The 27,228-nt window shown below is 37.0% G+C and overlaps 1 protein-coding gene across 1 annotated transcript in view; it reads left to right on the forward strand.

The window, feature by feature from the left end:
• The window catches only part of MEI4 (meiotic double-stranded break formation protein 4), a 160,966-nt gene that overhangs the window by 76,596 nt on the left and 57,142 nt on the right, over positions 1 to 27,228 (forward strand). The gene's annotated exons all lie outside the window — the stretch shown is intronic.

Here is a 27,228-nt window from a genome sequence, read left to right on the forward strand (position 1 = left end):
TTAGATGGATTTATAATGGATCTTTGCTAATCTACATGCGTATTAGATTTACTGAGCCCCAAGTGTGTGCTGGGCAGTGAACTAAGTTCTGGTGGTTAAATATTAGAACTATTATACCTTGGAATATGTTGCGTGAATTAAATGAACAAGTGTTAAGTGATAGGGACTGCAGAGTTGGAACATACTTGTCTAAGTAGCTTATTGTTTGTGACCTTTAAAATAGTTGAGTAGAGGGGCTGGAGTGATAGCACAGCGGGTAGGGTGTTTGCTTAGCACACGGCCAACCCAGGTTTGATTCCCAGCATCCTATATGGTCTTCCTAGCACCACTAGGAGTAATTCCTGAGTGCATGAGGCAGGAGTAACCCTTGTGCATCTCTGAGTGTGACCCAAAAAGCAAAGAAAAAAAAGCAGTTGAGTAGAGTGTCAGGTAGAACACTTGCATGTTCAAAGACATGAGTTGAGATTTTCTGTTTGAAAGGATTACTGTTAGCTGACTTAATCAGAAGAATTTATACTCATAAATGTTGTTGTAATTTAAATTTTTGCAACTTTGGGATATTTTTCTCTTATATTTGGTTCTCAGCACCATTTTTCCCTTTTTATAAGGAAGGATAATGGAGTTCACAGAAATGAGAGATATATCTAAATCTAGACTCAAGTAGGAGGTGGGATGAAACTGAGAACCCCATCTTGATATAGCCCCCACTGGTTTTTCCATCAAATCAAGCAAACCTATGAACTAGTTAGAATTACGAAGTGCTAAAATATTTGTTAGTAAATTTTAGATAATTATAATGCATGTGGAGTTGTGATATGAAATGCAATATTTGAGGGCCTGTTTATACTAAAAATTCATTGGTAATCTGAAATTAAAATTAGGTGGGTTTCCCGTATATTAATTTGCTATGTCTGACAGCTGTAGCTGTATAACAATGAAATTTTCAGATTTCTGTACAGTCTGTACTGAAAAATTAAAAAAGGAGAATGACTCTCCTGTAACTGCTGTTAAACATTACGAAAAATCTAGTATCTGCCAAATATAAGACCTGTGTTGATGGTCATGAGTAAATGCATGTAGGTTATAGTGATCTAAGTCAATGTCTGCTGAGCAGGTCTGGCTTGTATATGTTGCTCACTGTCAAATGCAGAATTGCATTAATGTTCACCCAGTCTTCCTGGGTGAGAAGAGACACGACAAGAAAGTTTTAATGAGTGTAGAGGTGTACCTGGCAGATGGCCGAGCGTTTCCTAGTGCCAAGAAGCAAAAATTTGTAGTGAACACTTGAATGGATCTCCAAATCTTCCTGCAAGCCACCTGTTCAGGATTATGGCAGCCTTGCTCTGTCCCAGAATGGTAAATGTTCTGGGAAATAAGGTAAGATGAACAATTTGTCCCAGTTCACCATAATTAGGTTCTGATCTTTAGGCCAGCTGATGGCCAAGAAGGCATTTTTAAGAGTTGAATCATAGAAGTAAAACTGTTTATGAGCTTATTCAACAAGAGGTAAAGAAAACATTTGTGTGGTACCACGGAATAAAGGTTGGCAAGTACATTTCACCAGCATTTATTTGAACACCCGCATTTATCGAAAGCTTATTCTAATCGCTAAGGATAATTTTAAAAGGTGATTAGACTTCAGACTTTGAGGACTTTTAAAATATTTGCTCTTGTTAGTATAATATTTCAGCTATTAAAGAGAAAACTTCTAATAAATACCCTAAATTCTTAATAATGTGTCATGCAAAAATTGGTCACAAATTACTAATGACTACAAAAGTAATGGTAGAGAGTCTCTTGCCCGCATGCCAGGCTGTCTTCCCCGGGGCCCCTCAGAGGCGATGGGCTCCAGCTTCCCTCCCCACCCCTAGCAGAGCTCCCGGGGGCCGTAGACCATTGGAACCTAGCCACAGACATGCTGGAAGCCCCTCTCCACACGTTCAAACAGGCCTCACGCATGAAGGTACCGGCAGAGGAACCCAGGCGTGTATAATTCCATCAACAGTCAGCACCCAGAGACTTAAAAGCAAGCTCCCAGAAGCGCAATATCTTGTAGCCTACTTCTCCCTCTGGGAGAAACTGGCAATCCTCTGAGAGTTTCCTGCCCACATGGGACAGCCTTGCAAGCTTCCCATGGTGTATTCATATGCTAAATCCAGTAACAAGCTGGATCTCATTCCCCTGACCCTGAAAGAGCCTCCAGTGCGACATCATAGGGAGGGCCTAGTCGACATCATTGGGAGGGCCTAGTCAAGAGAGAATTCTAAGATCTCAAGGGAAGGACAAATGAAGAGGTTACTGAGCCCGCTCGAGAAATCGACAATTAATGGGGATTTCGTGATTCGTGACAAAAGTAATAAATTTTTAAGACATAAAGTAGCAATATCTGTCCTTCCTGAATGTTATAAATGGTTTATTTTTATATTGTAAGAATTCATGATCTGCCCAAATTAATGGATTTGAATATATCTTTTTGATTAGAGCTCTTACTGTGAGCAGGAAGAAAAGGAAAAACTTCATACTTAAAATCACTGTCACTGTCATCCCGTTGTTCATCGATTTGCTCAAGCAGGCACCAGTAACATCTCCAATGTGAGACTTGTTGTTACTGTTTTTGGCATATCGAATATGTCACGGGTAACTTGCCGGGCTTTGCCATGTGTATGAGATACTCTCGGTAGTGCAATACTTAAAATCAGAAGCACTTATATTGAAATTGATTGTGCAATTGGATATTCAAGAATATTTAATGAAAGCTTAGATGTATTCTAATTTTCTTTAACCAGTTGATTAAAGTGTAAATTGATGTCAGCAGCTCATTTCATTGTTTACAGATGCATCTTTAATAATGGAAAAAAATTTGTTTACGCATACCCATGTATTTGAATGTGTTGTAGTTCAGAACATAGACTCTTACATTTGATTCTCAGACTTCATTTTTCACCTTTCTATTTTAGAAATGTCACTTTGCTCCATGAATTTTCTCTAATCTTGTAAAAGAGGACAAATAATTGTACCTAATTCATAAGAATTTTCTAAGAATTAAAGTAATCTAGAAAGACTTTAGAGATAGTACAGCAAGGACAGTATTTACCTTGCACACAGAAGATCTGGGTTTGATCCAAGGCACCATATGGTTCCCCAAGCCCTGTCAGGAGTGATCTTTGAGATCAAATTCAGGAGTAAGCCCTGTACTCTGGCAGGTGTGACCCAGAACACCAAATAAAGGTTAATCAATTTAGTAATACTACAAGTTCCCTGATATAATTAAGTTTGTGATCTAATGTATGTTTTGATGTTACTTCTTTCTAAAACTTGATATGACAAGATTTATGACTTCTGTTGATGATGAAGTAATTTTAAAATATTCTTATGAAGGATTTTTTGGGGGTGTGTCTGGAGCAGTATCCACTGGTGTTCATGGGATGTTCCTGACTCTGTGGTTATGAGTGAACCCCAGTGCTTAGGAACCACATAGTGTGCTGGGGATATAGTCTGAAGTAGCCTCATGCAAAGCCATGTGCCGTACCTCCTATAATTGTTCACCTTAGATGTAAGTTTTAGATAATTTTAACATTTTGGTAGATAATAGTCAGATACACTAGTAATAATGACTGTAGTAGGGGCTGGAGCGATCGCACAGCGGGTAGGGCATTTGCCATGCACACGGCCGACCCAGGTTCTAATCCCAACATCCCATATGGTCCCATGAGCAACACCAGGGTTAATTTCTGAGTGAAGAGCCAGGAATAACCCCTGTGCATCGCCAGGTGTGACCCAAAAACCAAAAAAAAAAAAAAAAGAATGACTAATATTTATTTTAAATTTAGTTTTTTGCTATTTTAGCCATATGTGGAAGTGCTCAGGGATAATTTCAGGTAGGGTTTCATGAACTGTATGTGATACAGGGGATAAAACCGAGGTCAGTTGTATGAAAGGCAAGTACATTACTCACCCTATTACGTCTCAACCCCTAAATAGTGCTTATATGTAAGTAAGTAAAGATATGCAACTATTATCCATGTCAGGATCCTGAGAGATCTGTATGGAAATCTTCTGTTCAAGGGAATATATGTAGGGGGTAGAAGAATAGCATAGGATTAAGGCATGTGCCTTGTGGCTGACCCAGGTTTCTATTCCTGGCATTATATATGAACCCCTGAGCATTGCCAGGTGTGGCCCAAAAATCCAACAATAAATGCATAATAAAGGTATATAATGAAAATGAGCAATAATTTTCTGTGAAATCATTTTCTGTGACACTATAGCTAAAACTTGATTTAGTAACCTTTATTTTCCTCTTGAATAGTTACTTTTCAGTTTGGGATTGATTGACTATTATGAGTGATATTTACCCAGATTAAGAAAATGTTTGCAGAGACACATAGGATAAAGAACTGTTATCCAAAATATTATTAAAGCTCAACAATATAAAACAAACAACTCAAACATTGGGTCAAAGTTCTAAATATGCCCTTTACCAAGTAACAAATAGATATGGTAGATGATCATACTTAAAGACCTTCAGCATTCCTTGTAACTAGGAAAACTTAAAATAGTGATTCCACTACGTGTCAATTAGAGTGGTCAAAATTTGTAAAACACCACCAAATAAACTGTGAGGATATGAAACAATAAAACTCATTTACTACTTGTAAATGTGGCTGATCTTCTGTGGATGCATTGGGAAGTTCCTTATGAAACACACTTCCAACACCATAGGAATTACTCTTAATTTTTTCTGTAAGGGTATGAGGCCTTAGTATATGATTTCATGATTGAATCGTGAAAAAATAAACACTGTAAATCTATTATTAACTCACTTTGATAACTAGTTTCTGGAGGAATTGATTAATAGTCCCAATATTCCTTAGTTATAAAAATATTACGTATGCCAAAGTTCTTTACATGATGATAGATTTACACTACCCTATGATAAAAATTTATTTGGAATAAGGGAAAACATTAAATAGATATTTTGGAAGATAAAAATAAAATGTTATATTGTATAGATTATTCAGTGGTATTGTGTCAAGCTTCCATTCCTAACTTCATTTGTAGTAAGAAGTTGTGGAACTAGCCTACTCCTGAAGTAGGTCATACCAGGGTAATATGGAGTTTGATTCTTTACTGGGTAAGGGTGACTTGAGAAGCCTGATAAATGTCAGGATGTTTATATGGAGCAAATCTATAGTAATTCTCCATAGGCACACCATAGATCTATGTACACACATGAGCCCTTCTGTTTCCTAGTTGATGGAAGAGCAGGTGAGGCCTCTAGGATCACTGGTATTTCTCTTTCAAAAGACCACCTCAAAGAAACTGTTGATGAAGCAAAACTTAACATATCACCCAAGGCATTTTTATAGCAGTGTTTTTATGCGGGAAAATTAGGGAAGATAATTCATTGAGTTTTGGGGACTGAGCTCAGTGATATCTTAGTGCTTGTTAAATAAATGGAGGGAAGTGATAGGGAATGGGAAGAACTTTTCATGTAATAACCTTGAATTAATGGACATAGCAGATGAAGTAAATCTTAAAGTTGATTGGTTGATCATAGTCTTTAAAAGGTATTTTACAGAACAAGCAACTAAGCTTTGAAAAGATTTTAAGACTTTTTAACTACTAAAACAGTAACAAGTCGCACAATGGAGATGTTATTGGTGCCTGCTCGAGCAAATCAGTGAGGAACAGGATGACAGTGACAGTGATACAATGAGAATGTTTAGTAGAAGGTCAGTATCCAGTATTGCTTAATTGCAGTTTTCAAAATTTTTGTTTTGTTTTTGGACCACACTTGGTGATGCTTAGGACTTGCTCCTAGAATTTAAGGCAGCTCAACCTATGATTTGATGTAGATTATTTTAGCAATTAGATATGTGATTGCCTGAAGGATTTTCAGTGTTTTCTTGTATTATAGCCTGTATTTCTAATGAAACTGCAATATTATTATTATTTTTTAAACTTTTTATTAAATTACCATGTGGAAAGTTACATAGTTCTCAGGTTTATATGTCAGTTATACAATATTCAAACACCCATCCCTTCACCAGTGCCCATATTCCACCACCAGAAACCCCAGTATGCCCCCTGCCCCCACAACCTACCCCCTACTGTAAAACTAATGAATTTCACTTCATTTTTTCTTTACCTTGATTACATTCCATAATTCAACACAAAACTCACTATAGTTGTTGGAGTTTCCAACCAAGAGAGACAGACCTACTACATTTGATAATTAGTTTTTCATTGCTGGAATGGAGAGATATGTAGCCCCACTGCTACAAGTACATAACTCTCTCTCTCTCTCTTTTTTTCCTTTTCCCTTTTTTTTTTCTTTTTCCCCCTCATCCCCCTTCCTGCGCCTCATAGTATGGTGTATGCCACGCCGCGTTGGCCAGCATGGGGCTTTTGCTTAGTTCACAGTCCAGAGAGGTGGCTGCTACATTAAAAACCTTCAATATTTCAACAAAAACTTACTGTTATTATTTGGAGTTTCCCCCCAAGTCAGACCTGTTCAAATGGAACCATTTCACATTGCTGACAATTATAAATGTAAGGTCGCGCGGAAGCGGCCGCGTCCGCGCGGTTTTGGATTTCTGTATAAAGTCCAGGGAAAATTCTGCCAGAAATTACATAGGCCCACTCACAGTCCCAGTGCATTGCTGTAAGAAGTCTCTGAATTCAAAGTCTTTAGGCGCAGAGGGTCTGATTCGCGCTCAGCGGCTCCAGATTTATCTGGGCTGAGGGCGTGCCGGTTACGCCCCCTTCCCATGAGTTCCTGGGAGCCCCAAAAGTAAAAACCGAATACCTGTGGGTTTGGAGTCACAGAAGATGGCACCTGCCACGTGGGTGCCGCCAGCCCGCCGCTTTCCGTGCAGGAAGACAGGGTGGGGAGGAAAAAAATCCACCCCCGGCAGCACAGAGTTGTAGCCCAGTTCGGTGTCCCAGTGCATCGCTATCGGATGCTGCGCTGGATGCCCGAATGTGTTACATCTCTGGAATCAAAGTCTTTAGGCGCAGAGGGTCCCTGAAACTGCAATATTAAACAAGCAAACCGAAAAACCAAGAAGAGTGATTTAATCCATCAGTTTATACTGAACTTGTTAAACTAGTTGAATTAGCTAAGCATAGTTAAAGTAAAGTTGGAATATAATCCTTTGTAAGTAAAACAATAAAGACTGCCATGTGAATTTCTTTATAATAGAAAAATCTTATGAAATTTATATTAATCTTCATTGATCAGTTTATTTAATAATGCCTAAATCTCAATGATTTAATGCAGTACAAGATTGTTTTTTTATTTGTCTACATTCTAAGCAGTGTTGTTGAGTAGCTCTAAAGTGTTTCTCATGGAATTCAGCCCCTTCTTTTTTATTGAGTTGGCAGTTTCCTGCGTTGTTGGATCTCTCCTAGATTCTTCTGCAAGGCAATATGTTCATTCTTTTTTTTTTTATTAGGGGAGTGAAATCAAAACCATAGTGAAACATATCACACTTCTTAAAGGTTATCAAAATGACAGGAAGCAAGAGTTGACTTGAATGTTAAGAAGAGTGATTTATCTACACTTTGATTGTAATGGTAATGGAAATTGCTACAGCCCCTGTATAAAACAGTATGAGGGGGCCAGAGAGTTAACCCAGAAGGTGAAGTGCTTGCCTGGCCTATGACCAATGCTGGTTTGATACCCAGTACCGCATGGTTCCCTACGCACCACCATTAGTGATCCCTGAGGACATTGTCAGGAGTTTGCCCTGAGGATAGCTGGGTGTGGCCCCAAACCAACACAACCCCCCCCAAATGAAAACAATATGGAGATTTCTCAAAAATTAAAAATGGATCCATTTGTGCCTTCCTGTAATGAAATGTGATTGGAAACTCCTGGCCCTCACAGCAGAGCCCAAGTAAGGACACCAGGCACCTCTTACAGGGCATCAACCTGATGAGATCAACCCAGAACACTGCCAGTAAGTTTGCTTATAGAAACATCAAGGATGAAAAGGAATTAGTGAATGGTTGTTACAGTAAGTAAAAATCAAGGGCAAATCAAAGAAAACTGACAAATAAGAAAAAGAGAGAGTGAGCTGCTTAGTCTAAAATGTCAATAAGAAAAGAAGCAGTAACCTTTTTTTGTTAATAAAAATGTCTTGGTCATAAAATATTAGCTCTATACTTCAAGTGTTAGGCAGAAGTGACATAAAAGGTATTACGGAGATCCCTAAAGGGCTCTGAGCCAGTGCTGAGTATAGTGAGGGCACGTTTAGAAATTAGTTTTGGCCTCTGGTGGACAATAAATCTGCCTCAGCTCAATAGAAGTCACCCGATAGACCAAAGAAAAGTGAAGACCCAGATGAGGAAAAACAAAATCAAATAAAGCCCCAAGAGCCAAAGGAAATCATCTCGAGGCATTTCCATTCCACTCATCTGACAGCCTCTGGGTCAGTCTCTGCAGGTTAGTGTTGTTCACTGTCGACTCCCCTGGCCTTGACTCGGCTGCCTCCTCTCACATAAAATAAGTTCTTCACACTGGAGAGGACATATCACTTCCTCTTCCTATAATCACTGTCTTTATTTTTTCACCTGTAGGACAAGGAACAAGATATTTGGAGTGCTGATAAATGATAAACCCAAATCTGGAAAATAGCACGATCTTGGTTAGGCTGTGCACAGATTCACACTCCGTCCCTTTCTGTGTGGGGGAAAGAGACATGTAGTTTCGAGGCTAAATAACATAATGAGGGGCTGGAGTGCTAGCACAGCGGGTAGGGCGTTTGCCTTACATGCGGCTGACCCAGGTTCAATTCCCAGCATCCCATATGGTCCCCTGAGCACCGCCAGGAGTAATTCCTGGGAGTAACCCTGTGCATAGCCAGGTGTGACCCAAAAAGAAAAAAAATAATAACATAATGACTCTCAAAGGTCTTTATTCAAACTAGCGACTAAATCTGCTGATCTGCATCTTGTCTCCAAAAGAATCTTTCTTGTCTCCTGTACATGTCTCTCCACACGGTCTCTATTTAATTTTACTCCTAGACAGAAATCCTGTTTTTATATGGTTCAATAAAATAGTACTTAGTATATCCTCATAAGAAGACTGATTGTTGGACATCCTGAAGGTCTGATTATTCTACCAAATGTTTGATTAGATTATTCTCTGTGTGTTGACCCATACATCCATAGGTACGACCACTGTCATTGCTTCTTGGATGCGCAAGAGTACAAAGAATGCATTATTTTCTTTGAAGCCTTTTCTTTACAAAGATAATTAATAGGGGCTGGAGATATAGTATAGCAGGTAAACTCTTGTCTTGCACATAGCCTACTAGGGTTCTGTCCCTAGCATCCTTTTGCCCCCCCCCCCCCATCCCGCCACAAGCACTGCCAGGAGTGAGTCCTGAGTACAGTGGAGTGCAGCCCAATAGCAAAATTATTTTTTAAAATTTATATGTAGTTAAAATTAAAGGCCCACACAACCACCATATCAGGTAAAAAGTAAATCTTAGACAACTTTTCTCTCCAGATAAACACTATTTTCCTTCTTCAGATACTCTTCTGGTTTCTAAGCTAATAAATTCTGCTTTAAAATTAAATTGTACTGAAACAGGAAGATAGCATAGTGCTTAAAATGCATCCCTCGTATTAACCATTACTGGGCATAATCTTGGAGTTCCTAGCACCAACACTTTGGAGACCCTAGCACCGTTAGGTTGGTCCAGGTGATCAGAAGCACTGGAGGATTTAAGCAGCATCACATCCTCAGGCCCTTCACTGAATTGTTGGTGTCACTCCCAGGCCTCCTGAGCACTGCTTTGGAGACCTCCCCCCTTCCCTCCCCTCAACAGTCATATCTCCTAAATAGATGTTCCTACAGAGGACAGCTTTCTGTTTTTAGTAAAGCTTTATAAATTGATTTATTCTGTATTCTTTAGTTTTGTGCTTTTAATTTTCATTGCTCCTGGGGGGAGTTGTAATTCATTCTGTATTCATTGCTTGATAGTACTAGTGTACATATGCACTTGTATACATACTGTTGTTTTTGTTTTTGTTTACTGAAGATTCCTGCTTACCAGCATTTTGCCTGCAGTTTAATTCTCTATTTTGTATACATTATTCTCATCATAACTGAAACAGTGAAAAACCAAAAAAGACTGCAGGCATAGAAAGGAGCTGTTTTCAATCCTCTTTTGGCTAGGTTCAGAGAAGACCCTGAAAAGCCGAATATTGACAGATCCTACCCCTCTTTGTAGTGCTCTCTAGGTGTATGTTTAGATATATATTGCTGTGAGGATAAAAAGGATCAAGTTCTCAGAGTTCTGGGGCTAGAGAGGCATACAGGAGGAAAGCCTTGCATGTGACTGACCCTGGTTTGAAGCTCAGACACTGCATATGGCCCGTAAGCACAGAGCCAGAGCCAAGAGCAGGCCTCAAGCAGCACAAAAGATGTCCCTGGACAAACTGTGTTGGTAGCATTGGAGTTGGAATATTGAGTGCCTGTTAAAAAAAAGGCATCATGAACCACTTTGTAAATCACAGTGTTGAAATAAAGTGGGGAAGAATAAAAAAAAAAGTGCCCTGAGTGAAAACGAAGCATTCTTGAGCATTGGATCCTTTTCCTCAGTTTCTCACATCAGGATGACCTCCACAGCCCGAAGTTTAGTCCTTTTGAGCTGCTTTCATGAACATTTTTGTTGACTTTCACTCTCTTCATTCCCGTAAATCTGTAACATCTGAAGGAAGTTTGCCATATGCCACAGACCACACCATACTCATTTAGACTATAAAGCCTGATTCTGTTTCTGATAGTAACTCATACTACTCTGATTTTTCTTTTTTGTCTTCATAGAAGACTTTTCTTCCTCTCCCTCCCTCCCTAAAATAGGCTAGAATTATGCAGGTTGTGTGGAATCCCCTGGTTTCAGGTCCTGAAGGACAGAGGGCACTGCCACTCACTTTTTTTTTCCTTTTCAAGCGTAGCAGTCCAGGTGCTTCTATCACTGATCACTAGTCCTAGTTCATTTTGCCCATAGTTTCTATTTTGCTGTCAGCTTAAACTGCATAGCTCATGAATCTCAGAGATCTTAGCCAGTGTATAAGAATGCTCTTTGTATCTTAGTCACCATTTTTTGTTTTGAGGTGCAGAAGCTTCTTATTTAATGCAGTCTCATTTGTTAATCTTTGTTTCCATTTGCTTCATCAGTGGTGTTTTATCTTTGAAGTTGCCTTTAGCTTCAGTGTCATGGAGGGTTTTGCTTATACCTTCCATGTACCTTACGGACTCAGGTCTGATATTGAGAACTTTAACTTTTGTGCATGGCATTGAATGAGTTTTGAGTTAATTTTGTAACATGTTGCTGGCCAGTTTTCCCAGAAGCACTTGTTAAAGAGACTTTCCTTGATCCACTTTATATTTCATACTCCTTTAACAAAGATTAGATTATCATAAATTTGAGGATCTGTGTCAGGATATTTAACTCTATTCCATCGGTCCATGAATCAGTCTTTATTCCAATATTATGCTGTGTTAATTACTACCGATTCATAGTACACTTTGAAGTTGGGGAAGGTGGTGCCTTCCATCTTCTTTTTACCAGTTTAATTTAGACAGTTGTTTTTGTCTATTTGTGGGGATTTATTATTCCATATGAATTTCAGGAATATTTGGTCTGTTTCTTTGAAAAATGTCATGAGTATTCCTGTAGGGATCACATTGAATCTGTATAATCCTTTGGGGAATATTGCCATTTTGATAATATTAATTCTTCCAAATGGGGATATGTCTCCATTTACTCATGTCCTTTTTTTTATTTCTTGGAATAGCATTTTGTAGTTTTCTTTGTATAGGCCCTTTAGCTCCTTAGTTAAGCTGATTGTGAGGTACTTAATTTTCTGAGGCACAGTAGTGAACAAGATTGCTATTTTTGGTATCACTTCTCTTTCATTATTTGTGTATAGGAAAGCCATAGGCTTCTGAGTACTGGTTTTGTAATGCCACTCTACTCTACTATACATATCTGTTGTTTCTAGGAGCTTTCTGTCCAATACCCATCTGATAAGGGGTTAATATCAAAAGTATATAAAGCTTTTTACAAGAAAAAAAATAAAAATGTGAAGAAGTGAACAAAAAAGAAGAAATAATATATGGAGAGGAAAAGAAATTTCCTCGAAGAAGAAACTCAAATAGCCAAAAGGCAAATTAAACATACTGTAGATCACTAATCATCAGGGAGATGCAAATCAAAACAACATCAAGATATCATCTCACACCACAGAGACTGGCACGCATCCAAAAAAACAAGAGCAACCAGTGCTGGCATGGATGCAGGAAGAAAGGAACTCTCACCATTGTTGGTGGTCATGCCTATTTGTCAAACCTTTTTGAAAAGCAATATGGAACATTTCTCAAAAAAATCAAAATTAAGCTCCCTATGACCCAGCAAATACCACTTCTGGGAGTATACCTTGGAGTGGGGGGCCCGCAAACACATTTGCACATCTGTGTTTATTGCAGTACGATTCACAATAGCCAGGATCTGAAATCAACCCAAGTGCCTAAGAACAGATGATTGGATAAAGACACTATGGTATATCTACACAAGGGAATGCTGTACATTTTTAGGAAGAACGAAGTAATGAAATTTGCTTATAAATGGATAGACACAGTATCATGTTGAGTGAAATAAGTCAGAAGGAAGGCGACAGAGAGAGAATGACTGAATTCATTTGTGGGATACAAAATAATATAAAGTCTAAGACTAATATCCAAGGCCAAGGAAAACAGGGGTCAGGAAGACTGTTCAATAGTTGGAAGCTTGTCACTAGAGTGTCTTTGAGGTGAAGTTCAGTTAGGATAGATTTAGATTTAGACAGATACTGAATGTTGAAAGTTGGTAAAGGGATATAACTGATAAACTTTTGGTGTTTATATTGCAAACCATAATGCCCAGAAGTAAAGAGTGAGCGAGAAAAGAAAAGTACCTACCATAGAGGCAGGCAGAGGGGTTGGGGATGGGAGGAAAACTGGCAACACTGGTGGTGGGAAATCTACACTGATTAGGGATGGGTTAGGTTAGGGATGGGAATATATGACTGAAATCCAATCATGAACTTTGTTACTGTGTATCAATATGATTCCAATTAAAAAGTAATAATTTTAAAAGTGCTCAGAATCTATAAATCAGATCATTGCAGCTCGCAAAACAAGGGCTTTATCAAAGTGTCATCAAACTGAAACTGGCTTCAGTGTTTCTATTTAAGAACTTGATTGCCTGCTTCTACCATATTGGTCTAGAGAATTTAAAATAAAAATTTACAAGTAAAATTTTAAAGAATTTTAAAATTTAAAAGAAAATTTAAAGTACATAAATTTAATCTACAATATAGATTTCAATTCAAAATGTCATTGTTTTGTTTCTAATATATTTATGGCCATACATTTTTATTTGAAAGAAATGCTTAAAAGCAATATTACTGCAAAACTTTATATCTATTTTTTTTCTTTAGATCATATCTGGAAAGTAGAAGAGCATCTTTTAAAATTAAAGCCTTGTTTTACTATGTCTTTATATGGTAAAAAATTATATGGCCCTTTAGGAAGATTAAAATATGAGTTACATTGCTACCAATCTAAATTGGCTTCCTGAGTTCATATTTTTTTGAAATTTCTGAACCACTGCCACTGAAAATTAATCAAATTACATTTGAATCCCAACTTTTATAGAAATTTAAATTTTGATTCCTGTTCTGTGTAAACATATGCAAAAACATTTTAACATTAAGATACCTCTTGTTTTTTATCATTTTAGTAATTGCTGTGTATTATTGTTAGATATTTAGTAGTTAAAAAAATAAAATTTCAATGTAAGCATACAGCTTTTTCATATTAAATATGTTTAATATATGATATGAGTTTATTTCCCTTAAATTTGTTTATGTTGATACATATAATGTTTTTTTGTTTTGTTTTGGTTTGGTTTTTTTTTGCTTTTTTTTTGAGTCACACCCAGCAATGCTCAGGGGTTACTCCTGGCTTTGCACTCAGGAGTTTCTCCTGGCGGTGCTTGGGGGACCATATGGGATGCCGGGGATCGAACCCGGGTTGGTCGAGTGCAAGGCAAACGCCTTACCCGCTGTGCTATCACTCCGGCCCCGATACATAGAATGTTTTAATATTTCTGTTTATTTCCCTCTGAATCAGCCATGTATGTTTTTACTAATAATCTTACAGAGTACAAAATGTTTTAACTGCTTATTTTTTGATGACCATCATTGACCCTTCTGTCATGTTAAATAGGTTTATTCTCTCTTCTTTAAAAGTTATTATCTGCAGTTTAAAATTTTTCTGTATATTAGTTTTTGGTCTGAATCATTTTACTACACAGTACTTAGGAGAGACTCAGTACCTGACCAGCACTGCAATGGATTGTTTTCTGCTATTATTCCTTGTATTAGAAAATAACCTCTCATGGAATAGAGCAAGTATAGCAAGTAGGGTGCTTGCCTTGCCCTTGGCTGACCTGGGTTCAGTTCCCAGGTTTTCATCAAATCTCCAGTACCCTTGAGTAGCCCCAGGAAAAAAAAAAAGAAATCAGTAACCTCTCAGTCTACTTTTAATTCAGATTGGTATGGATGTTAATAATTACCCAGTGATCACTCAATTTATTTCTGTGGTTTTCTTCAGTCTTCTCTTTTCTTCCTCCTCCATTGAGTACTTTAATATGTGATATGAAGAAGACTTTTATGTGATGTTGTAGAATTAGATGTTAGGTAGTAGCTTTATCTTATCTGTTTAAAATATAAATTCTTTTGGATGGGAATTTAAAAATATCCTAGACAGATCTTGGAATTGGGTTCATTGTAATTTGTTGGAACATGAAGAATTCCTTTGGTTTCTTGTATTTTAAGTGTTCTAGGAAGATTACACTGTTCTTTGGGATGGGTTATACTTTCTTGTTCAAGGAATGATTTTCGTAATACCTAACTGTATGTATCTTCTTTTCTCTATTTTTCTTCATTTATTATTTCAGTGCACTAATTAAATTTGAGTGTGCCTTAACTTCCCAAGGACCTAAACTTTTTCTTCATAATTTTATTCATTATGCACTGTAGTTTTATTAACATAAAAAATCAGTATCAAACATTCTTCTTTTGGTGCAAATTAAAATGGAATGTAAAAAACTTAAATAAATTTGAAGTAGAAGATAGATATGTACTTAAATCTGTAATATACCAATGAGTGAAATAAAAATACATAAGTAAATGGAAAGATAGTCCATGTTTGGACAACCCCAATAGCCTACCAATGCTGTAATGAATGAGAAATACATCTGAAAGGGTAATGTTTCCTGATTTCAAAATAAATCAAAAAGCTAAATTAACAGTTTTACACTGATTTTAAAATTGACACAAAGAACAGAATACATAATTCAGAAATGAATTTCATGGTATAGCCAATTAGCATTTGACAATAGAACCAAGAATACTCAATAGGAAAAAGAGAAGTCTCCCAACAAAAGGTGATAAGTAAACTTGAACCATTATTTTGTACCATTTCCCATTATCTTGAAATGTATTGTAGAGAAAAATATAAGATATGATATTGTAAAACTCTGTGAGAAAACACAGAGGACACTCCATGACAGTGGTGTCTTGCAATGAGGTTTTGGATATGACAACGAAAGCACAAGAGACAAAATCAAATAACAACAAAGGAGGCTCCTTCAAACTAAAAGTTACTGCATAGCAAAGGAAACCATTTGCAAAATGAAAAAGACAGTCAACGAATGGGAGAAAACTTTTTGCAAGTTATATACCTGATAGTTTACATATAATATATTAAAACAAATTCATGTATATCAGCAAGAAAAGCAAAAAAAAACAATCATAGTAAAAAAATAAACTGAAGATGACAGCTGAATGGACAGTTTTCCCAAGAAGACATAAAAATACAGTTCACAAAGATAAAGAGATGCTGAACATCTTTAATCATGGAAATGGCCATCAAAACCACAATGAGATGTCACCTTTCTCCTAGTAGAATAGTTTGTCAATAAGTAGCAAACCTTAGCAAGCATATAGAGGCTAGGTAACTTTTGTGTCCCACTGATTGAAATGTAAATTGGGACAATCACTGTGGAAAACAATACAGAGGACCTTCAGAATTAAAGCTGAGCTATCATATAATTCAGAAATTCCACTTTATATATATCAAGAAAGAAAACTGATCACTCTGGACAGAACTAAGTGCTGAAAGTAGGAAATGAGATATACGTGATGACCTTCACTACCTGTGTTGCAAACCATAATGCCCAAAATGAGAGTGAGGCGGGAGGAGAGACGAGAGAGAGAGGGGGGGGGGCGGAGAGAGAGAGTGCAAAAGAGAGAGAGAGAGATGTGCCTGTCATAGAGGCAGGATGGGGGTGGAGCTTGTGGGAAGGAAACTGGAAACATTGGCATCTATCTATAGATAAGTGGATAAAGGATATGTGCTTTATGTATATATGTATACACATAGAAGCATGAGAACATTACATAAATGTTTAGGCACAAGAAAGAGGGAAATCCTGCCATTTGCAGCAACATTGTTAGGTTTTGAGGGCATTATGTGACGTGAAGGAAAGAAAAAATGCTAAATATTAGTACATTTGGAATCTAAAACACAAACTGATACACATAATAGACTACAGGAGTAGGAGGGATAGGTTAAAATGGGTAGATGGGTATTTATAAGTTGAATCTGTGTTAGGGATCTAGTTACTACATGGTAATAATACTAAAATTGCAGAATAGATTTTAAGTGTTTCACCTTATACAACATGTACTGTGAGGAAATGGAGGTGTTAAGTAAGCCTAATGAGGAAATTCTATTATATGTGTTAATGTCGAAACCATCACACTTTGTACATCTTAAATTATATAATAGATAAACTATCTCGGTAGTGCTAGAAAAAAACAATTTTATATTTCTGTCTTCTAGTTGCTAGAATAAGTTAGCAAATTTTTTTCATGGAATTTTGGATTCATGGACTACTCAGTAAGGCAAATATAAACATCTATATAGACATGACTTAATTTTTGCACATTGTTATGGGCAGCTGTTACTTAAAGTACTATAGTACTATTATAATTTGACAGTTTCTTTTGCTGGTAAATAGATAACCTCTTATTAGTATTTTCATCCCTTCAGTTATAGTTAAAGTATCTTTGACCTTTTTCACATTGGAAGGGTCCCAGGCATGCTTTGAGATTCTACACTGCTATTTCTGTCTGCCAACAAGGAACTCCAGCATTATCCATTTCTGCATGTTTATCGAATTTGCCTGGCCTTTTTATTTTCAGTTTTTAAGGTTGGACTTTATCATAAAGATTTGAATTAAAATTCAAAAGAATTTTAAATTCATTAAAACATATTGCTTTATGTAGTGTTAAGATCAAGGAAGATCTTATCCAGACAAAGGTTAGGCTTCAGTTGGCTTCCTTCCTCTCTGCTGTAAGAGGGTATTATCTAACCAGCTAACCCAAGGATTATTTAAATGCCCAGGAATGTACTTTGTCATATTGCTGTCTTTAAAAAGTTTCCTATTAACCTACAGATTACTATCTGATATAGATTTAAATGATTTCTTTAATGTAAAATATAACCCTACTAAGCATAGCCTTTTGTTTTAATAAAAATATCTCAATCCTTGTTTTTCAAAATAATGGCTATTATTAGGGTTTTTCTATAGAAACACATTTTTATAAAAATATTTCCAGTATACAAATCAAATTTCAGGTTTTTTTTTAAAGTCAATACTCAATTCCTCAAATGTTCTTTACCTTTACTAATGATATAAATACCCCACTGATATGTGTTCACTCTAAGTTTGTCTAAGAATCACGTATTTAACTTTTAGAAAAGTATCCTTTCCACATCGGGATCAAGCTGGATTGCATTTTGATAGCTTTTTAATGTATGTTGTCTACCATTATCAGCAGTATCCACTGGAGCAAAATAATCTTACTTTATTCTTTATGGATTTTCAGTGATAATGGGGGACTTGCCCAGGCACTGGCACTGGGATTCCAAGCAGTCAGGATTCATTGTGAAGTTTGAATGATTCTCTATTTAATTCTGATTTTTTTTTTCTTTTAGCTTCTTGTGAACGTTAACTTTGCTGGGTCCTATCTTTTAGCATCATGACAGTTTCATGAATAATTTATTATAGTCAATCTTAATATCTCTAGTTATTTTTAGCACTATTTTATTTCATCAGTTGCCTTGCAAACTTTGACTCACACTAACATAGGTATTCATGTGGAGCCTATTTTTTTAATATGATAACTTACTTTCTATTTGGATTGTTTGCATTTACTCTAGTCGCACTAAAGTTTTAAAATCTCAGTGAAACAGCTTCTGTTATACAGGACTAATTGGTTTTGCTTTGGTTCTGAAGAACAGGGAATGAGCAGGACCTCTTAATCCTGACTTTTTTTTTTTAATAAAGCCTTCACTGTCACTGCCATCCTATTGCTCATCGATTTGTTCGAGCGGGCACCAGTAACGTCTCTCATTTGGAGACTTATTGTTACTATTTTTGGCTTATCCAATATGAATGGTAGCTTTCAAGGCTCTGCCGCTCAGGCTTGATACTCTCGGTAGGTTGCCGGGCTGTTGGATATCATTGGTTTGTCCTTTCCCCCTTGCCACTAGGAGCTTAGGTTTATCAGTCACACCCATCAAAGTGCTCCCGAGTCACTCCCATTCTTTTGTTTATCTGTAACCAATTCTACCAGTTTATCTGCTCTTCCCTTAATCAAACTCTGTTAATTGGTAAGGTCAGAACTTCCTAGGACACTGAATATTATAACATTGCCTTTCTCTCCTCTTTATGCCTTTTGAATAATTTACTTTAAAGCTATGTCTTTTTTGTATGGACACAAGAAGACAATATTATGTTTTTATAACTTAAGACTTAATTGGCCTCGATATTCCCTCCTGGGCATCTGCTTTCTCCACTTAAGCCTCAGTTGCCCTCAGTTCCTAGCACCCCAAAGTAGGGTCCCCGACGTGGGACGGGAAGGATCCAGGGCAAGCGGTGAGTTATGTGCTACCCTGGCATCGAGATGGGCCTGGCCAAAGTGCCTAATTCTTAACTATAAGTTAAGAGCTTGATCATAGACAAATGCTGTCATGATCCAATAGTAATTATGAGACAGGGACCCTGCCAGGGATAGGAAAGACTGATCTGGCCTGAGCACTGTAGTCTGAGATTGAGATGGCCCCAGGAGAGCAATTCTATAAGCTTTAATGCATCTCTTATTGTGTCCATACAAAATAATTAATATTATGAATTCTTATATGTTTGCTGGCTGAGGAGAAGAGAAACACATTCATGGGACTCCGCCCTTGGGTGGATCCTCCTGCTGATAGAGAATTAAGTCCTAGGAGAAGCATCCCCTGAAGGAAAAGAACCTTACCCTATTGCCGACCACACCTAGGTGTATGCCCCAACCCCCTCATGCTGGGGAGATTTAACTAGGCTGTAAGAGTGGGTTGGGGGCCAGATCCACCGGAGCCAGATCCACCGGGGCCAGATCCACAGGGCCAGATCCACGGGGGCCAGATCCACGGGGGCCAGATCCACAGATCGAGAGAGAGACCGAGAGCCGGGAGAGAGACAGAGAGAGAGAGAGAATGAAGTAGGATGGGGGAGAAAGAAGCAGGAGGAGAATCAGAGGAGAATGGAGATGGACATGAAATAAACGGATCGAGCAACCAGTTTGGCCTTCTTCCTTCCTTCGCCGTTCGCCGCCTGCGCGCCCTTTCTTTTTATTTTTATACACCGGGCTCTCCGAGAGGGTCAGAGGAATCGAACTTGGGTCGGCCGTGTGAAAGACGAACACCCAACTGCTATGCTAGAATAAAGCCTTAGTTAGATCTAATATTCCATTGTCTGGATATTTCTGGTTACAAGAGGTGTATTTGTTGTGGTTTGTTACACACTGATAAGATATATTTATATTAATAGCTCTGGCTGCTTTATTGAATATCTTGGTTACTCAAGTCTTCTACCAGTATGCATTGTAGCCATATGGTACCAAAAAAAAATTATAGCTGCTTATTTTCTTATTATTTCTCTTGGAAATAATATCTTTTAAAGATATCTTCTCCCAAACATTGGCTTTCTTACTTTATAAAATAAAAAAAATGAAATGAAAGAGGGTCAAATATAAAATGAGTTGCTTCAGAAATGTGGAAATGCTTAGTGTGCAACCTCTGCACAATTAACACTCAATACCAACTTTCCTGTGAAACTGAGTCTTTTCTCTTGATTTTAATTTTTCTTACTGCTTATTCTGTTAATAGAAATTGATTGAGCACATAGTAGCAATTATATGTGCTTAGGTCAATGTGTAATAAATGGAAATTTTTATCAAAACTGAACAAGTAATTAGACATATTCCATGAGTGTTTCTGAGGGTATTCAGAGTTTTTTGGTCAGTATTATTATTAAGCATAGTTATAATATCTATCTTAAAATGAGCACTTTGGTGGTGATGAGATTCAGTAACTTGTACAATGACCTAAATATTAACACTATAATAACCATATTGCCAAAACTATAATAAAAATACTCTTTTTTCAGAATTAGAGTTGCTGCTGCTTCTGCCATGATGAAGGTAGATATATAAAATTTCAAGATTTCTACAGTTACTACACCAGTGCTTTCTGTCATTATTGAGGATCTCTAGAATCCAGAATTTTCCAATTAAAACTCTCTTTATAATTTTTCCAAACTCCTAGTGTACTGATTACAGACTGCAGCTTTATCCTATAGAATTTCCTGTAGCCTGCCTTTTGCCCCAAATAACTTTTTTTTTCTTTTTTTGGTCACACCCAGCTATGCACAGAGGTTACTCCAGGCTCACTTAGGAATTACTCCCTGGCAGTGCTCAGGGGACCATGTGATATGGATGCTGGGAATCAAACCCGAGTCAGCTGCATGCAAGGCAAACACCCTACCAGCTGTACTATCACTGCAGTCCCCCTAAATAACTTTTTATCTTCCATAAGATCACCTGATTAAGGAAATTGAATTCAGAATTTTAAGTGAAATACATTGAGAATCTTTTCTTTTTGGCACTGGAAACATATTCAAGGAATGTTCAAGTGTATGTTCTGCAGTATACTATAGACTAAGTTTTTTATTATTCAACCTTTATTTAGCCCCTTTTACTCTGCTTCAAACTTTCTCAGCAGTAGCAATGTGTTCTGCAAATTCAATTCACACTATGTGCTACAGAAGTAAAAATGTATAGATCTCTTCATCAGTTATTTCTTGTACTGGGATACAGTTTCATATGATCCTATAGTAATGATTAGATTTACAATAATTCTGGTTTTTTACATTTTAATTTGTGAACAAAATTATAATAAAACCAAAAACTTATCTCTTATGACCTTAAGGTCTAGTACTTATCAGAAGTCCATAATTTTAAATTTGCTTATTCTCTGCAGCCATTCACATTCTCAGGTAGTAAGGTTTAGCTAGATTTTCCAAACTTTAAGATCTGACCTATGGTTCCTCATGAAATTCCTATCTCATCTGAGTGCTGTAGTTCTCTGTTTGCTTCTCTTACTAGAAATTATCAGTTATATGAGGCATATGAATATATATAGAAATATAACTCTAGATCTCTGTATATATGTATATGTATATATATATATATATATATATACACACACTGCTTGTTTAGAACATAGATTTCCTATTACTCAGCTTTGCAATGAGTTCTTTCCCTAAACCATGAACAACTTTGTAACTGTGAAAATAAAAACTGGTTTCCTAGTTGAAACTAAGTACTCACTGTTCAAGGAGCACTAGATTCTGTTTTTATTTGCCATTTGAGCTTAAATTTTCAGCTGATTATGGAATTGCTCTGTCTAACTTATTTTAAGTACTGGGTAGTTGAAATGAGCGTCTCTGTGTATAAAGTCACTTGGTTTCCTCCTAGACAGAGATTTGTTCATTTAATTTCTACTAAGACCAAACAGCACAAGTTTAAAAACATTATGTTTTTCAAAAATTAGTTATTTTCCTAAGTACAGGAACAGAGTTTGTAAGGTATAATTATTAGTTCAAGGACATTGGATCATATTGATAATAAGGGTTCAACAGTTATAGCTACTTGCTCCTTATCTTGTACCAAGTAAAGAGACTAGACCATCTCAGGTTTAAAGCATTGTTATTTACTCAAAATATGCATGAGTAGGAAGGCAAATGAAAGTATATTGCCTCAAAAATCGACATAATACCCATTAAACATCTTTAATTAGTCACTTGGTTTTCCCTTTGAAGGGGTGTTCTGACATGAATAAGAATGAAACTTCCCAAGTTTATCAAGAAACTGAACTCTGTGATGCATTCTCTGGAGTGCATGTTTTATCAGGGTCTTCAAAATATTTTCCATTTCAGTATGGTGTCAACAATAGGGTGTTTTTCTGTTCAGAGTCCTGTAAACCAATCCCACAAAGCTAGAGAGCTGGCAGAAACGGAATTGGACAAAAAAATTATATTGCTCTCTCCTTGGTGAGTGCAACTGCTTTAGTTTATCTGAATTTTTTTTTAAGTATTTAGATCAAAATATGCGTAGAAGTACCCTGGACACTACAGCATAGGTCTTGCTAGGAAAGAAATAACATCTAGAAGGATAGGATGATAGCTTTAGAAGTACCATCACCTAAGGAACTGAGGAAAGAAACAAAGTGGTAAAGCAAAAACTTTATACGTGTAGGGCCCTGAGTGTTGCAAGGCACCGAATGGCTCCTTATTAGGGCAATGCCAGATTTTATTTTTTAAAGGAGAAAAGAATATGATATCGACTTTCATTTTCCAAGATTTATTTTCTGTACAGGTCAAGTAGACTTATTGGGTATGTGGGTAAGAGTATCCCCCTCTTCCAATTTCAAGACTGATTTATGTCCCTGAGCTCTGTGAGTGCTTTGGGGGCATATGGAGATCAAAGCACCATTGGGAAGGTTGAATTTGCAGGAATGACTTCATAAAGCACTGGGATACCAAGATATCTGCCGCTGCTTCGAGAAGTCACATACACAGGATGTCTCAACCAAGTTGAGGATGAGTCAGAACAGTATCACCTTTGCCTAAATTTGTGCAACAAGGCATACCCCATGTCTTGGTTCTCTTACATTAAGTCAAGGTCTCAATAGGTATGTCTCATCAGCAGAACTCAAAGCATATTTGGAATCATATTTGAAATCCTAAATAGAGGGAACTAAGAAATTTTATTCTGGCTCTCTGATTTATGATATGCATAAAGATTCACTTCATTGAAAAATATTTTTTTAAAAAAATTTAAAAAGATTTCCCCAATAAGCAGTTACCAAATGAAACCCTTTACAATTTCTGGCTAAGTAACCTCACAGAGACAGTTTTTGTCTCTTTCTGCTTCCGTGTTATCTCTTAAAAGTTTCACTATAGTTTGACCAAAGGACAAGTATCATTAAATTGTAAAGTAGAATAGAGATCATTTTTATAATGCACACAGAATTTTAATCCACCCAATTGGTTATTGTCTGTAATTTTATGAACTTCTGTCATATTTGGGAGACAACAGTAATTTTTACAGAAGAATTTGGAAACACTTGAAAATGAAATTTTTCTCTCAGTAGTGTTCTTTAATCATGCTAATTCTAGAATATAGATTCTATTAAGTAGATTTTAACTTTTAGCAAATAACTTTTCAAGCATCACTAATTAAATTTATATAACCATCAGCGATTTTTACACTCATCCTATCTTATAATAATATAACTCTGAGAACTTATTACATGCCTCACGCTGTTAAGCACTTGTGCTGTCTACTTTTGCCAGCATACAGATCTGTGAGGTGGCTGACAGCACAGTTGCTGTTTGAAGATGTGTAAGTTATGCTCTAAAAAGTTAACGAGTAATTGGTGGAACACATTTATGAGTAGTATTGTGATGGGATTCTATTCAGGCAGTGTTGGATGCCAGAGTCTACAAATAATCTCATCACTGCCTTCATTTTATTTCCACACTTTAAAATCTCTTATTTCGGTGTGGAAACCGTTTAAAAGTTATCTTCTTAAAGAATTAAGTGTTCGAGTGCTTGCGAGATAGTACAATTGGTAAGTCATATGCCTTGCAAGCAGCCAAAATGGGGTTGATCCCTGGCCCTGCTAATGCTCTCCCCATCCTGCCAGGAATGGTCCCTGAGCACAGAACTAGAAATAAGCCCTGGGCCCAGAAAATAGGGCCACGCACACCCTACATACACAAATATTTGGAAAGCAGGTACATAAAAAGTGAAAGCATCAGTGAAATACTCAAAATGGGGGCCAGAGACAGACAGCAGCAAATAAAGTGTTTGTCTTCAAAATGGGTTCAATCACTGTCAGGAGTGGTCCCTGAGTCTAGAGCCAGGAATAGAGGAATAAGCCCTGAACAGTACAGGGTGTGCACCACCCTCACCACCAAAAAAAAAAAAAAAAGATACTCAAAACGGTTTTGTAGAGCTTTCATTCAGGTATATTTTCATTCAGGTCAATACAAAGAAAAACATAAAAAAAGAGTAAAATCTAGTGAGTGGTCCTAGAAAGCTACAGATGGTTTGAGTCTTAGCTCATTATGTATTTGTTTGAGGAGCTGGTGGAGTGAAACAGGGGTTAAGGCATGTAAGTGCATGTGGCTTACTCTGTTTCATCCCCCATCACTGATAAGTTACCTCAAGCATTGACAAAAATTATTCCCGAGCACCTACAGCTGTGACTCAAAAACCAAAAATAATTTTTAATTTAATTTAATTTTTATAAAGTTGTTTATGATAATTTATTACATTAAATATTCCACCACCAATCTTACCATTATTACACCTTCCTACCACCATTACTTTCAATTTTCCCAATTACTACCCAAGCCTGTTCTAATAGTGGGCCCTAAAAAATTTATTTTTTATTGCTTGTTATGATTTGCTAAAAATGAAAAAAAAATTTCTTAGAAGAAAATGTGTGAAGAATGTTGAATCTCACCCTGAAGCCACTAAGCCTTTGTATAAGAGATAACTAACATACTGTTACAGGTTAACTTTCATGTGTTAATATTTTCTTAATCAAGATTTGCTACCTTCTCTTTATATCCGATTCAATGTAGTATGTTACTTCTGGTATACCAGTATTGTAGAGTACAAGATATTGTGTGCGAGTTAGGAATTCTAAAATTGTGAATGGAGTGAAACAGCTAGAGTTACATTTTTCACTGGATGGTGGTTTTGGGATCTGGAAGCATCTCTGTAGCTTGTTGATCTCTTTCAAGACTTATTTGTGAAATTTTTTATTTAAGTGGATCGGCATGAAAAGTTTCATGCTAAGTGAAATGAGTCAGAAAGAGAGAGACAGACATAGAAAGATTGCACTCATCTATGGCATATAGAATAACAGAGTGGGAGACTAACACCCAAGAATTGTAGAAACAACTACCAGGAGGTTGACTCCATGGCTTGGAGGCTGGCCTCACATTCTGGGGAAAGGGCAACTCAGAGAAGGGATCACCAACTATAATGTAGTCGAAGGCCATGTGGGAGAAGGGAGTTGCGGGCTGAATGAGGGCTAGAGACTGAGCACAGTGGCCACTCAACACCTTTATTGCAAACCACAACAGCTAATTAGAGGGAGAGAACAGAAGGGAATGCCCTGCCACAGTGACAGGGTGGGTGGGGGGAGATAGGATTGGGGAGGATGGAAGGGATGCTGGGTTTACTGGTGGTGGAGTATGGGCACTGGTGAAGGGATGGGTTCTCGAACTTTGTATGAGGGAAGCATAAGCACAAATGTGTATAAATCCGTAACTGTACCCTCATGGTGATTCATTAATTAAAAATAAATAAATTTATTATAAAAAAAAAGACTTATTTGTGAGCCTGTAGATCATGGCCAGTTGGTGAGCTTATATGTCTCCAGAGACAGTTCATGGACATGACTGCAGGATCCCAGAAGAGTAGGGTTTGGGGGAGGTGCCCATCCCCGACTCTGTGAGACCCTGGAGATTTTGGTCACAGAACCCGCATACCTGAGCTTTTCAACAAATTCATTCCCGGTTGAGGCTAGCCCTGAGCCTGTGGAGTCCAGCTGTGAGCATGACAGCAACTGGATTATAGAGGCTTTTGGCCAAAAAAAATATATATATGTGGAAATTAGAATGATAATGAACTACTATTTTTATGATAATATGGTTTAGTATTAAGTTGATCTAAAAACTTACAAGAGCTAGCTCATATCAAGATTTATAAAATGGACATTTTCATTGATGTATGCACTTCATTTGCATTTTTATTATTGTTAGATTTTTTTTCAAAACATTAATTTAAGAAATAACTACATATAAGTGCTCATCCTATAAGTCATAGGTGACAGATTCAGATATGTATTTATTTAGCATTATTTAAATATACATGAAAGCAAAATCCCCAATAATTTTAGGTTCATATAGAACAGTGTCAAATAGGTACTTCTTTTTTGCATCTGTTGTGCGATATTCCTGATAATATCCTTTTATTACTTTATGAAAGGACAGTTTTAATAAATTTCCAGTTATTAGCTACACAAATCTGAATGTGATTAATAATCAAATGGGATTTCTCCTAGTAACTAGGAGATATTTTATTGTCTTCCACTTGTTCTTTAATTTATAAGTACTTCTGCTACCTCTAGATAAAAGTTCAGAATCCCCAGTTTTTTTTTTTCTCAAAAGTTACTCTCCTTTGACTTGTGGTCAAAAGAGAAGTTACTCCACTACCTCCCACTTCAGCATAGGAATGAGTAAATGGATAGATCTCCCCAAAGACTGCTTCAGACTTCTTTCTCTTATATTCTGCCAGTAGATCTGTATATACAACCATATTCAGATTCTAGTAAGTCCTTAAGAGTCTTATTTTAAAACTCTCAATTATGTATGCCAATCATCATCTAAACAATTACCTTTTAATACTTTGACTCAACTTTGTTTAGCTCTGTCATCTACTTCATAATACTAACTTCAAAGAAAAGCTGATTGCAACATGCTGTTACAGCCTGCCTGTTGCACAGCTTTGCTTCAGAATGACATGGACGTTCAGGAGAAATAGTACAGTGAGGAAGGCGCTTCTCTTGTACATGGCCAACCAGAGTCAGGTCTGAGCACTGCTGAGTGTGACTCAAAAAGAAGTACTTCA

The sequence above is a fragment of the Sorex araneus genome, chromosome 4 (genome assembly GCF_027595985.1).
Source record: "Sorex araneus isolate mSorAra2 chromosome 4, mSorAra2.pri, whole genome shotgun sequence".
In the NCBI taxonomy this organism is placed as follows: Eukaryota; Metazoa; Chordata; class Mammalia; order Eulipotyphla; family Soricidae; genus Sorex; species Sorex araneus.